This window comes from Leptonychotes weddellii, unplaced genomic scaffold (assembly GCF_054177405.1).
Source record: "Leptonychotes weddellii isolate Sample4059 unplaced genomic scaffold, ASM5417740v2 HiC_scaffold_3628, whole genome shotgun sequence".
NCBI classification, from domain to species: Eukaryota; Metazoa; Chordata; class Mammalia; order Carnivora; family Phocidae; genus Leptonychotes; species Leptonychotes weddellii.
The window spans coordinates 1-12,387 of NW_027964571.1; the positions used below are offsets into that span (position 1 = coordinate 1).

Sequence of the window (12,387 nt, forward strand, 5' to 3'; positions counted from 1 at the left end):
GAAGAATAAGGTGCCGCTCCTCAGAAATCTCATCGGGGGCACTGGCGGGCCCTTGGGGTTGTGTTCAGGGTGTGCTGACACAGTCCGTTCTTACAGGGGAGTGAGTGTGGTACTGTGAGTCAGACAGATCTGCATCATAAAGGGCAGATCGTCCCACCTCTCCGAGCCTCATCTATAAAGTGGAGAGGACAGGTCGTTGTTGTGAAGATCAAAATATGAACGGCATGTGGCATATGGTTGACATTCAGTATATCTGAGAGCCTCCGTCTTTTCTGTTTCCCTCAGAAAGTACTAACAAACCGTGGGTACAAGTTGCCGTAAAATGGTATCATTGGCCACCGTCTTTGTATGTTCTACGTGCTTCATCAACTGAACTGTTGTTATTTCCCCAAAGTGAATTTGATAGAAAGCTCCAGCAATAACCTGCAAGTTTTCTCCGGAGCTGACAGCTGGACTTCCTTGTCCTCCACACCGCACACCAGCATCCTGTCCGTACCACACACCAGCGGGCCAATCAATCCAGGGCCCAGGTAAGACCAACACCAGCAACTTGCTCATTGGTGGTCTTGGGGGTTGACGTGAGCACTGGAGACTCAAGCTCATTCTTTTCGCTAGGGTGGCTTGGGTTAAGCCATTGTCCTGACTTCTAAGCCACTAGGAAGTGAGGGTAACAACAGGATGGACTTTTCTTTCTTTTCTTTTTTAAAGATTTTATTTATTTATTTATTTGACAGAGAGAGAGTGAGAGAGCACAAGCGGGGGTGGGGTGGGGGGGAACAGCAGAGGAAGAGGGAGAAGCAGGCTTCCCGCTGAGCAGGGAGCCCGATGTGGGGCTCTATCCCAGGACCCTGGGATCATGACCTGAGCCGAAGGCAGACGCTTAACGACTGAGCCACCCAGGCGCCCAGGATGGACTTTTCTCTCCCAGAGAGCAGGGAGGGGAAAGCACTTGCTCAGCTGTATGCTCTTTCTTCTGTAGCTTTGGTATTCTATTTTTAAAAGGGAAAAGACATTATGGCCTGCAATCATTTGTCCTGAACCAGTCAGAAATATTGTAAACTGTGATGGTAGCAGACAGATACTGACTGTAGGAGGATTGAAGGAATAAGTGTAAATAGACATTGAGAATTCAAGATGCTGGGTTGTCTGTGTTCTCATAAGCCACCTGTCCTAACAGGGGGACAGACTGTGGGTGCCTGGCCCACAACCCAGGTAATAAGCAGAGTGTAGCATGTAGGACCCATGGCATAACGTGCACACCAGAGACCTGAGTTTCGTTCTGACTTCTGGAAAAGAGTGTGGGGGAGAGGACAGGGAGGGACCTTGGAGTTTGATGGACTGGGCTTTAGTCCCGGTTCTATCTCTTACTGACTTTGTGCCTTCATGCAGTTTTCTTGGCCTCACTGAGCTCCAGCTTTCTAATCGCAAAAATGGAAATAATAGAAGCTACTCCGTAGGTTGTGGTGAGCCCAGAAGGAGAAAATACATTAAAATGCTTTGTGAGCAGTAACGTTCTATATAAATGTCAGCTGTTAAGTTCAACATAGGTATGCAGAATTTTGAGAAGGTCCAAAAAGGGATTCAAAATTAAAAGCTGGGTCTTGGGAGATGTCCGATGATATGTGATCTGCCCGTCTAGAAAACGTTAGGAGATCATAGCGTTTTGGGCTACAGTGGGCCTGCTCACACTTACACGTGTGTTAGAATCACCTGGGATATTGTTAAAATGCACAATCTGATGAACAGGTCTGGGTTGGAGCCTGCGATTCTGCCTTTTAACAAGCTTGTGGGTGTTGCTGTATGCTTGACCTTGGTGGTTTTGATACTGATGCTGCTGTGGCGGTCAGGGTCTCGCGCCGTGCTGCCCCACACAGCCTCCACCGGCCGCTGGTGGCCACTGAGCCCTCGAAATGCCGCGGGTCCCAGTGGCGGTGTGCTGGGAGTGAGGCGCACACACAAGCTTGGAGATGTAGCAGGAAACAAAGAATAAAAATCTCAACTTTTTTTTTTTTTACCTCAAATGCGTGTTGAAATGATGATATTTTAAATATTTTTGGTTCCATAAAATATAATTAGCCTTAAGTCTCGTTTTTCTTTTTCCTTTTTTCTTTCTTTTTCTTTCTCTCTCTCTCCTTCCTTCCTTCCTCTCTCCTTTCTTTCTTTTTCTCTTTCTTTTTCTTCCTTCCTTCCTTCCTTCCTTCCTTCCTTCCTTCCTTCCTTTCTTTCTTTCTTTCTTTCTTTCTTTCTTTCTTTCTTTCTTTCTTTCTTTCTTTCTTGTGGCTACTAGAAAATTCAGCCTTGCTGTTGTGGCTCACATTTTATATCTATTGGACAGTGCTTGACTGGATTATCTAAGGGAAAAGCGTGGATTTGGGTTGTGGTAGGAAGGGAGACAGTGAGTCCTTGAAGATATTAAATAATCGTGTGGCAGGTTCTGTCCTAGATACTTTATGCAAGTAATTTATAGTATCAAAGACATCCACAAGGTTGGCGTTAAAATTCCTATTTTACTGTTGGAGAGACTAAAGCTCAGAAGCATTAAAAACGTCCTGAAGGTCATGCAGTAAGAGGTATAACTGAGTGCATGGTTTTCCCACCGGCCCGGGAGGCATCAGGAAGGGGTCCTGCCCTGAGCGATGTTGTGGAAGTGTCTCTTCTGGAGATCAGGCCCCAAATCTCGGCAAGCCGAGCTGGTTAACACCCAAACACACAACAAGCAAACACTCAGAGCCTGGCCTTCCGTGGGTTTCCTCTGGCCCAGTGAGGTCTGTAGTCTCTGGACTAGGGCACAGAGTGCAGGTGGCATTTCTCCCTCTCGTTCCCTCAGTAGCATGTTTAACCCACTACTGACTCCATAAAGATTCTGCTAGAGAATAGCCCAGGACCGTCACCGCGTAATGAGCCTATTCGCACGCAGTGCAGTATGAGAAGATGCAGAAACTCTAAAATGTCAGGACCTAGGGATGGCCGAAGGCTTAGAGCATGGGTGTTTATCCCACCTGTTCCAAGAGCAGGCATCTTCGTTTGTGTTCGGGTGCAAATATTGCTGCCCATTATGATCCACCGGAAAGCTTTTAAAAATCCTGATCCCTGGGGCTGCATGCCAGACTGGTTGAGTCAGGATCCGTGGCAGCAGGACCCAGGCATCAGTATTATTTTGGAACTTGCTCAGGGGTTCCAATGTGCAGCCAGGTCTGTGAACCAGGGCTTTAGAATAAGAGAAGTCCCACGAGGAGGTCTCGCTCCCCAGCCTTTCTGCCAGGGACCAGAGCTGTTGGGTGGAGACCAGGAATGGAAGAGTTCATTATAACCACCACCCTTTGGTGAGTGCCGTGTGCTAGACACCATCTGCTCATCTTCTTCAATCGTCACAACAACATCTGTAACGTGTGCATAATTATCACTCCGAGTCTTGAAGATGAGGAAGCTGAGACTCAGATGTGAATTGGACCAAGGTCACGGAGGAGTAAGTGGTGGAGCTGGGATGCAAACCCGCTTTTCCCGACACCTGTGTGTCCCGGCTGCTGCACCACGTCAGTTCTCTTGCCAGTGAGTGGTCCTCCCTGCAGGCCTTGCCGTCCAGATCCCCCCCTGTTGCTCTCCTGCGCATCCACGCGGCCGCAGGGCAGGCCTCCAGAAATGAAATGCTGTGTTCAAAATCAAACTTGCCAGTGGCAGGGCCAAGCATGGAAATTCAGGTCAGGACGCCTAATTATATGCTTATTGCACTGCATTTCCCTGCTCGCCTCAGCTTCCCCACAGGCAAGGGCTATTCTGTGTCAGAGCTAGAAAGAAAGCTGTGGCTGGGCACCCTCTTCCTGGACCTGGGCCCCCTCGTACCGGGCAGCTGGCCGGCCTTTCTGGAAGCATCCTCAAGCATTCTGTGTCTCTGTCTCTGCAGCCCCTACCCATGCCTGTGGACCATCAGCAACAGTGGCGGGGGCCCGGCCGGGCCCGGCCCCGATGTGCACACCAGCTCCCCGGGAGCATTTCTTCTGGGGAGTCCAGCTGTGACTTCGCCCCTCTCTGCCCAGGCATCCACTTCGGCGGGTGTGGAGGTTCTGGGGGAGCCCTCGCTGACCAGCATCGCTGTGTCCACCTGGACAGCAGTGGCCTCACATCCCTTCTCGGGCTGGGGTGGCCCAGGTGGGGGAGGGCGCCATTCTCCCTCCTCCCTGGATAGCTAGGCAGGATCCTAGGGAAGGTGTCAGCGGAAAACCTTGTCTGTATAGAGCATTTAGAAACCCCGTCTACTGATTCTAGGGAGTTAGACTGCAGGGTCTCCCCACCCAGTGAGCTAGAGGGTGGGGTGGGTAACGGGAGGTGGTTTAGTTTGGTGATGCTCCCTGGTTTCTTTTCGCACTCCCATTTTCTCTGCAGCTCATCCATGACATGCTTAGGTCACCAGGGTTCAAGGAGTACCTTCCTTGGCCCTGCCCCTTACTTTCAAATGATTCTAGAAGGCCCCGCTTCCTGTTCTGTGGAGGTGATGCAAAGCTGTTAAGTGAGCTCCGAATTTACCTGGACTAAGGCTTCCTAGCCTTGTGCAGCCCTGGAAAGTATCTGTGGCCCCAGGGCTTCTGCTTTGAGACCAAGAGAGGGTGTAAGTCCCCAGAGTGAAGTTATCAACAGTAGCCCTAATCATGTATTATAGCCATGTACCTGGAATTGAGGAAATGAGGTCATGTCCTCCCTTGCTCAGAAACCTTCCATGGCTCACCATTGCCTACAGAACGAAGTCAGACATCCTGACCATAAGGACACCCCCTACCATCTAGCCTCAAACCACGTTTCCAGCTTCAGTTCCCTTCATCATCCCATTAGCAGCCTATGTTTCGGTCAAGGCAGACATTCAGCATACTTCCCCCCCTCTACGCCTTCCCTGGGCCTGAAACATCCTTCTCTGGTCAGTCCCACCTGTGTGAATCCTGCCCGTCCCCAGGGGACTGGCCGAAGCGCCACTGCCTGCATCCAACACCTGACGGGCCTCAGCACGTGGGACCTTGCCCGGCTGCCTGCCGTCCCGGGGGCTTTGCCTCTGTGCGAGAGCTCGTCCCATTCTGCCTTGTATTTTTGTTTACCTGTGAGTGTGTCTCTCTCCCACTAGACTGTGAGCCCCTTGAGGGTGAGGACTAGCCTTGCTGTCTTTGTACCCTGCAGCACCTGGTACTGTGCCTTGTCTATAGTAGGTGCCCAATAAACTGACCGAGTGCAATTGGTGTGTAGAGCACGTGTGCTAAAAACGAGAGCCGTGGGGCCCCCTGTGAGGCAGAGCTGGAGACACGTATCCGGGACACACTAGTATGTCAGTGTTGGGAGCCCAGAACATGCTGGGTGCTCCCCCCGGGCTCCCTGTCTGAGCCATAGCCCATCTGCAGCGATTGATGCCATGGAAACAGTGTGGGCTGGAGCGGTTACTTCCAAATATTGGTCCTTGGATCCCCTGTGCCAGGATGACCAGGAGCACCTGTTAGAAACACAGATTCCCGGGTACACTCCATCCCTACCGGATCAGAATCTTTAGGGCTGGAGCCCAGGAATCTGCATGTCAACAAGTGCTCCAGACAACAGTCGCAGAGCCAAGTTTGGAACCGACTTGCCTAGAATAGAGAAATAGAGTGATAAATCTTGCAGGAACCTCATTTCAGGTAAGAGTTTCAACCTCCGCCCTGGCCAAGGTTGTTGCTACAGCAAGAATGGAGCCAGTGAGCAAAGTCGCTGGTCCTTGGTTTGCCTTTTTCCTTTTCTACCACTGCGGGATGTGCTGCTAACTACGGGAGTGAGGTTTCCAGACCGGTGTGATGCATTGCTCTCCCAGACCGTTATCAATCACCCTGCGCCGACGGAGTGCTCACGTGGGGCGTCCCTGAGGCAGTGGAAGAAGGTTCTGCTCAGACCCTGCTCCCACCTCTGTTCCATCAGCTGAGCCCACGCAAGCCCACCACACGCCAAGCCTTAGTCTGGGGTGTCCAGACATGACGCTATTGAGTGCTTGGCTCTTTCCACAGGGAACGGGCCTTCACCACTCTGTGGTTAGCACTGCCCGATCTTTCCGTGCCATTCCATTTTTGGACTCGGCTCTCTGGAAACAATGCCCCTCCAGCCACATGGTGTCCCGGGAAGCCACTTTATGCTCTCAGGGCAGCCTGCCCAGTGCTCCAGGTCCTTAATGGATGTATGAGTGACTGAGGCCCCAAGTACCAACACGGCTGCTCTTTGAAAAGCTGCCTGCTCAGCACGTCCCTGAGGCAGGAGTGTTTTTGGTCCCCTAGTTCCCCTGTGACAGTGTAAGAGGCCATTAAGATGTTAATATATTAGCATCTCTGCAAGATGCTATTTTGGTAAGTTTTAAAAAGTGGCCGTTTCTCATTCTGTTAGAAGTTTGGGCTACGGCAGCCTCCAGCTGCCCAGCAGGCCTGGCCCAGGCTCTGCCCTGGTCACCAAAGCCGTCGGTCATGCAGCCGGAGCTCAGCAAGCACAATTAGGTCCATGAACCCGTCTCTGGTCTTGCCCTTTCTGCCCCCCTTCCCCCAGCCTGGAGCGGACGGGAAACTTGGCCCAGGTCAGAGAGCAGAAAGAAGCTGATAACCTTCTTCTTTTCTCATCCATCTTGCTCGGGGGATTGGGTGCTCTGTACAGCGACAGCATAAACGTTAGCTGAGTTTTGGGTGATTGTGTCTCATCAACCTGGACCCTGCCATGACTTTTGAACAGGTGACACGATGCCTGGCTCTGCATCGAGGGTCTCCATTTGCGTGGTGTCAGCCATGCAACCAGAGCGATATGCTTTCTGGAGGTTTCTCCAGATAGTCTAATTTCTGATTGGGAGAACAACCCTTGGTTGCTTAAGTCATTTTAATGCATGGCAGAGTCTCTGATGTACCAGACAAACTTTAGAGCCTTTAATACCCCTTCCTTGCCCAGGCGCCCTCTTCACCCAGCTCATTATAAAACAACAGTGATGGCACTTCAGAGATTTAGGCCTGTCACACTGAATTTAAGAGAAACCTAAATCCCACTGGAATAGGGGCGCCCGGGTGGCTCAGTCAGTTGAGGGTCTGACTCTTGGTTTCTGCTCAGGTTGTGATCTCAGGGTCGTGAGACTGAGCCCCACGTCGGGCCCTAAGCTCAGCGAAGAGTCTGCTGCAGATTCTCTCCCTCTCCCCCTGCCCCTTCCCCCTGCATTCTCTCTCTCTCTCAAATAAATACATAAATCTTAAAAAAAATCCCATTGGAATAAAGAGTTAATACAATTCTTTTAGCAAAGCCTGGTCTGTGGAGGTGTCTCCCCTTGTGGGGCCTTGGTTTGGTCTGCGTGACCTCACCAGCCCTCGCTGCTCCAGGTGAGTCAGAGCCTTGTCACCAAACACCTCAGCCCACCGTACCTAGGCCAGGTGCTTCCAGGTGCTTCCTGACACTCAGTGGGCACCTCCTAGGGCTGGGAAGAAGGACGTAATAGGAGGAGAGTGAAAAAACTATGGTTAAGGTTAATTAATTGAATTTAAATAAAAAAAGAACAGAATGGATAAATAAACATGGTATAATTTATATAATGCAATATTATACGTAATAATGATTGATCACTTGCTACACAAAAGAGAATGGAGGAAGTTTAAAAACATAATATTATAAACAATATCGCAAATGTAGTATCACAAACATAAGAGACAAGATACAAAAATTACATACTGTTTGATTTAAATTTCATAAATTTTTAAAACTTACATACCATTCTATAATATTAGAAAACAGAGTAATGGTTATCTTTGGAACTGAGTAGAGACAGGAAGGTGAATAAAAAGGGATTCTCTTGTGATTCCTCTTCAGTTACATTTCTTGACCTATATATTGGTTTTACATGTATGTTCAGTTTGTGAAAACTTATTTATCTGCACAGTAAGATTTGTAAACTTTTTTCTATATATTGAACACCAATAAAAAGTTAAAATATAAAGCAACCATTAACAACTGGGAAAATATTTGCCTTTCCTAATATAGTGGGTATTTTCCTTAATATATAAAGTGTATCTATGAATATGTAAGAAAAAACCCACCATCATCATCTTTTTGTTATCACCAATGACATGAGCAGAGTTCATAAAGAAGGAAATAAAAATGTCACATAAATACTGGAAAGAAAAAACCCTCAATAAAAGATATTTGAAGCCTAGTAGGTATTTGCCACTTTCCCCCAAGACTGGAATAGATTTGGATGAATATCAGCAAGTTAAAATATCACAATTTTGGAGAATATGAATTCGGTTTTATAAACTGCATGTCAAAGTTGGAGAAGAGCAACTGAAGCATTCCACTGATAACTTGTTTCAACCTCTCCCTTTTATTTTCTTTACCCTTTCCCACCTCACTGAACCCCTTGGTGGCTCCTGGACAGATTGATAGAGCGAACACGGGCCTCCTGGAACAGAGGTCTGGGTGGGGATACATGGTGCCGAAAAAAGCCTAAGGGAAGAGTTTCTGTTGTCTGGAGATAGCAGATCTTTTCTATCCTTGTTATAGAGACATCTGTGTCTGCCCAGCACCCCAAACTTCTGGGACAAGAATCCCACACCCCCCTTCCCACACTCATGGGGGAACTGTCTGCCTTCCTCCCACCCTGTAGGTCTTTAGTGGGGGGCCACCATGCTCACATTCCATCCTGCTGTGTTGGTTGGTTTGGGGGTTTCTGACACTCACTACTGGTGTCCCATTAACTACAGGAAGAACAAGCAGCCGAACATGTCAAACACACAGAAGGCTCATTAAGTCCAAGTTTCACTATGTTACAGGCTATGTTAGGCCTGTGGAAATGCACCAAAAATACCTTCAAAATGGAGGAAATGGAGCTGAAACTTGACATTTATTGTGAACAAAATGGAATTGGAAACACCTATTAAGGCAAATGGTTAAAAGCTGTGGCAAGTAGACAGCTTTGTTAGCACACGTGACTAGTCCAGCCTAGAAAAGGGACTGAGATGATCCCTTTAGGTAAAGATTTTCCCATTGGAGGATCCAACATACTGGCTAGATTCCGTGCTAAGCACAAGTCACGGTCTAGTTGGACAAACATCTCTCTCTGATTGACTCGTGGAGACTATCCCCATGCTTGGCTGGGTCCTAGTGGGGACACGCTCATTGTCCCACTGCTCAGCTTGTCTGCCTGGTAATACCACACACATCTTGGTTCTTAGGCTGCTGTTAGGGTCTTGGATCATGAGTACCAAAGTATACAGAAGGGGCTGCAAGGGAAACCCCTGTTCCCATTAGCAGAAGCGAACCCAGATCCTCGTCGGTTGGCAATGGAGGGAGAATGTTCTGTGAGGCGGGGCAGTTAGATTTTGCAGCTTTTAGATTCCCGATGAATCTTTCAAATCACCACAGCCTCTGTTGCACTGGGCTCTGGGGCTGGCTCCGGTGTGGACACGTGACCATTCCGCAGTGATACTCAAACCAAGCTGTAACGTCTTTTTTTCTGAAGGCTCAGTGCTTATAGAGGGAAACGAAACATGACAGGTTACATACATCTAGAAAACTTGGTAGAATTCAATCACCTTCCATTTATTGGAGTCTATTTTAAAGATTTTTTATTTGTATTGAGATGTAACATTCAGTAAGTAAACAAATATTAAGTGTATGGCTTGATGAATGTTTACAGATGTATCTACTTATAAAACCCCCAACAAGATCAAGATAGAGAACATTTCCAGCATCCCAGAAGGCTCACCCCCAAGATAAACACTCTTGTGACCACTTTCAGTGTGTATATTAGTTTAACCTGTTCTTGACCTTCATCTAAGTGGAATGCAAAGGGAGGGACCCTTTTGAGTCTGAACACTGTGTCTTTAGTGCCCTGTCTAGCTCCCACCTAACCCTCCATCCTGGAAGATTATCTTTTCATTCATTAGTTGAAATACCCTCAGTAGATAATTAAATTCTTTGATATCCAAACCAAGACATGCCCAGAAGAAAGCAAGCATTTTTCTTCTGTGGCTTCCCACCTTCTCTCTGGATCACTAGCAGAGAGAGTGTCTATCTTCTTTTCGAAGATGCTTACTCTCTCCGTCCCCCAGAATCACAACCACATCCCAACGCAGCATAGTAAATTCAACCCTTGCACATTTCTGGTTGTTGCAAGATTGTTTTGTTACAAGGGTTTTAGAATGCATTTTTGTAGTCCATTCTCTTTTCAGATGAGAAAACATTGGTTTAGCATCGCCCATGAATGGAGTCGATCACAGTATGTGATAGGATTTGAAAGCCAAAGAAAAAGGACCCCCAAAGTATGTATCTTCTGGAGCCTGACCTACTCCAGTTTTTTTTTTTTCTAATTTGTGTTTCTTTTGGGTTAAGACAAAAACTCTCTTTTATTATGTAAATATTATCTGTGGTGAATATCTAAGTCAATTTTCTGTTGCTTACAATGCTGTAGGCAATAGAAATTACCTATTATTTAGCTAGTAATTAAATGAGTTCCTGAGAGGACATCAGGTTGAGGTGAAGAAATTATTGATGACTGCATAAAACTTGGCAGGTGTTTGGCAGCCAAGAGACATAAGAGAGCACAGAGTGAGGAGAGAATCACAGGTATGGAAGGTGTGGTGTAGCAATCATTCTCGCCTCTGTTTCCCCTCTTTCTGCAGTTGGTGGTGATGGCAGAGAGGACCCGGGCCACGATTTGAGGATGGAAGAACAAGCTGGAAGGATTCTGAGTTCACCAACCTCTTTGAACCCTCATACCAGTCCCAGAACCTCTTTCTTCTGGGCTTTGTCTACATAAGAAAAAAAAAATCTATCTTGTTTAAGTCAGTTATTTTTGGTTTTGTGTTATTTGCAGCAGCAAAATCTATTCCTAATTTTTACAATGGCTTGTTATTTAAAAAATTTTTAAAGATACTTACTTTATGTGCTCTTCCTGATTGTTGTATTGTTATCTTGGGTTCTTGGGGACTAATTCTCTAGCTTATTGAGTCTGCTGACTTGTGTTTATGATAAAATTCTTACATGTGTATTTGTACTTTTGATTGGTTTGAGTTGTGAGAGTGTTTTTTCAAAAAGGTTGACATTTGCTCCTATTTTCTACATCTGGCTCATCCCCAGTTGTTCTGGTTACTATTGCGGCATAACTAACCACCTCTAGCCTAGTGGCATTGAGACAAGGACCATTTATAATGCTTATGGCTTCTGTTGGACAGGAATTCAAAATGCGCAGAGCAGAGATGGCTGGTCTCTGCTCCGCAATATCTGGGACCTCAGCTGAGAAGAACCAAAGGCTGGGTGCTGAATCATCTGAAGACTTGTTAATCATGTGTCTGGTGGTTGCTCTGGCTGTCAGCTGGGACCTCAGCTGGAACTGTTGGCTAGAATGCCTGCGTATGGCCTCTGCAAATAGCTGCTTAGGCTCATGGCATGGTGGCTGAACATCACTGAACATCCTGAAGAGAACCAAGAAAAAGCTGGCTAAAAGAGTGGTGGTTATAATAAAAACAGCAGTGGCTTCCAGGGACTGGGGGGAGACAGGGATGAACAGGGAGAGCACAGAGGGTTTCTAGGGTGGTGAATAGTATCTTTACAGTATTTTTAGGGCATATAGTATCTGTATAGATACTATAATGATGGATACGTGTCATCCATTTGTCCAACCCATAGAATGTACACCACCAAGTGTGAACCCTAATGTGAACTGTGGTGTTGGGGCACATATGATATGTCAGTGTAGGTTCACTGATGGTAACGACTCTGGTGGGAGAGGCTATGCGTGTGTGAAGGCAGTGGGCATACTGGACATCTCTGTAACCTCCTCTCAATTTTTCTGTGAACCTAAAACTGCTCTAATAACGTCTATTTAGGGGCACCTGGGTGGCTCAGTCAGTTAAGCGTCCGACTGTTGATTTTGGTTCAGGTCATGATCTCAGGGTCATGAAATCGAGCCCTGCATTGGGCTCTGAACTGGGTGTGGAACCTGCTTGGGATTCTCTCTCCCTCTGCCCCTCCTCCCCGCCCTCCTCCCTTGGTCATGTGCACACTTTCTCTCTCTCAAAAAAAAAAAAATTCTAAAAAATTACTATCTTGCCTTTTATGACCTGGCCTTGAAAGTCATAGCATCCCTTCTGTCCTAGTTCCAACCAATTCAGATTTAAGGAGGAGGGAATGTGAACTCTACCTTTTGATAGTAGGCATGCCAAAGCCATACTGGGAGAAAAGAATGTGACATGGGAAATGTTCTCGTGGCCATTGTTGAAAAAACCCATCTGCCACAGTAATCCAGTCTTGATTTTTTTTTTATTCTTATGTTAATCCCCATACATTACATCATTAGTTTTAGATTAAGTGTTCCATGATTCATTGTTTGTGCATAACACCCAGTGCTCCATGCAGAATGTGCCCTCCTCA

General features: G+C 47.1%; 2 long non-coding RNA genes across 2 annotated transcripts; one reads left to right on the forward strand and one right to left on the reverse strand.

Moving 5' to 3' along the window:
* Window positions 1–9: 9 nt before the first annotated feature.
* LOC102750898 (uncharacterized) lies at window positions 10–5,215 on the forward strand. The gene is made up of 2 exons (XR_014142272.1): window positions 10–530; window positions 3,251–5,215. It is a non-coding gene; the product is annotated as an uncharacterized LOC102750898 (long non-coding RNA).
* Window positions 5,216–7,939: 2,724 nt separating this feature from the next.
* On the reverse strand, window positions 7,940–11,467 carry LOC145719260 (uncharacterized). Its single transcript, XR_014142271.1, has 3 exons — window positions 10,896–11,467; window positions 10,717–10,766; window positions 7,940–9,483 (listed from the first exon to the last, which is right to left on the reverse strand). It is a non-coding gene; the product is annotated as an uncharacterized LOC145719260 (long non-coding RNA).
* Window positions 11,468–12,387: the final 920 nt, after the last annotated feature.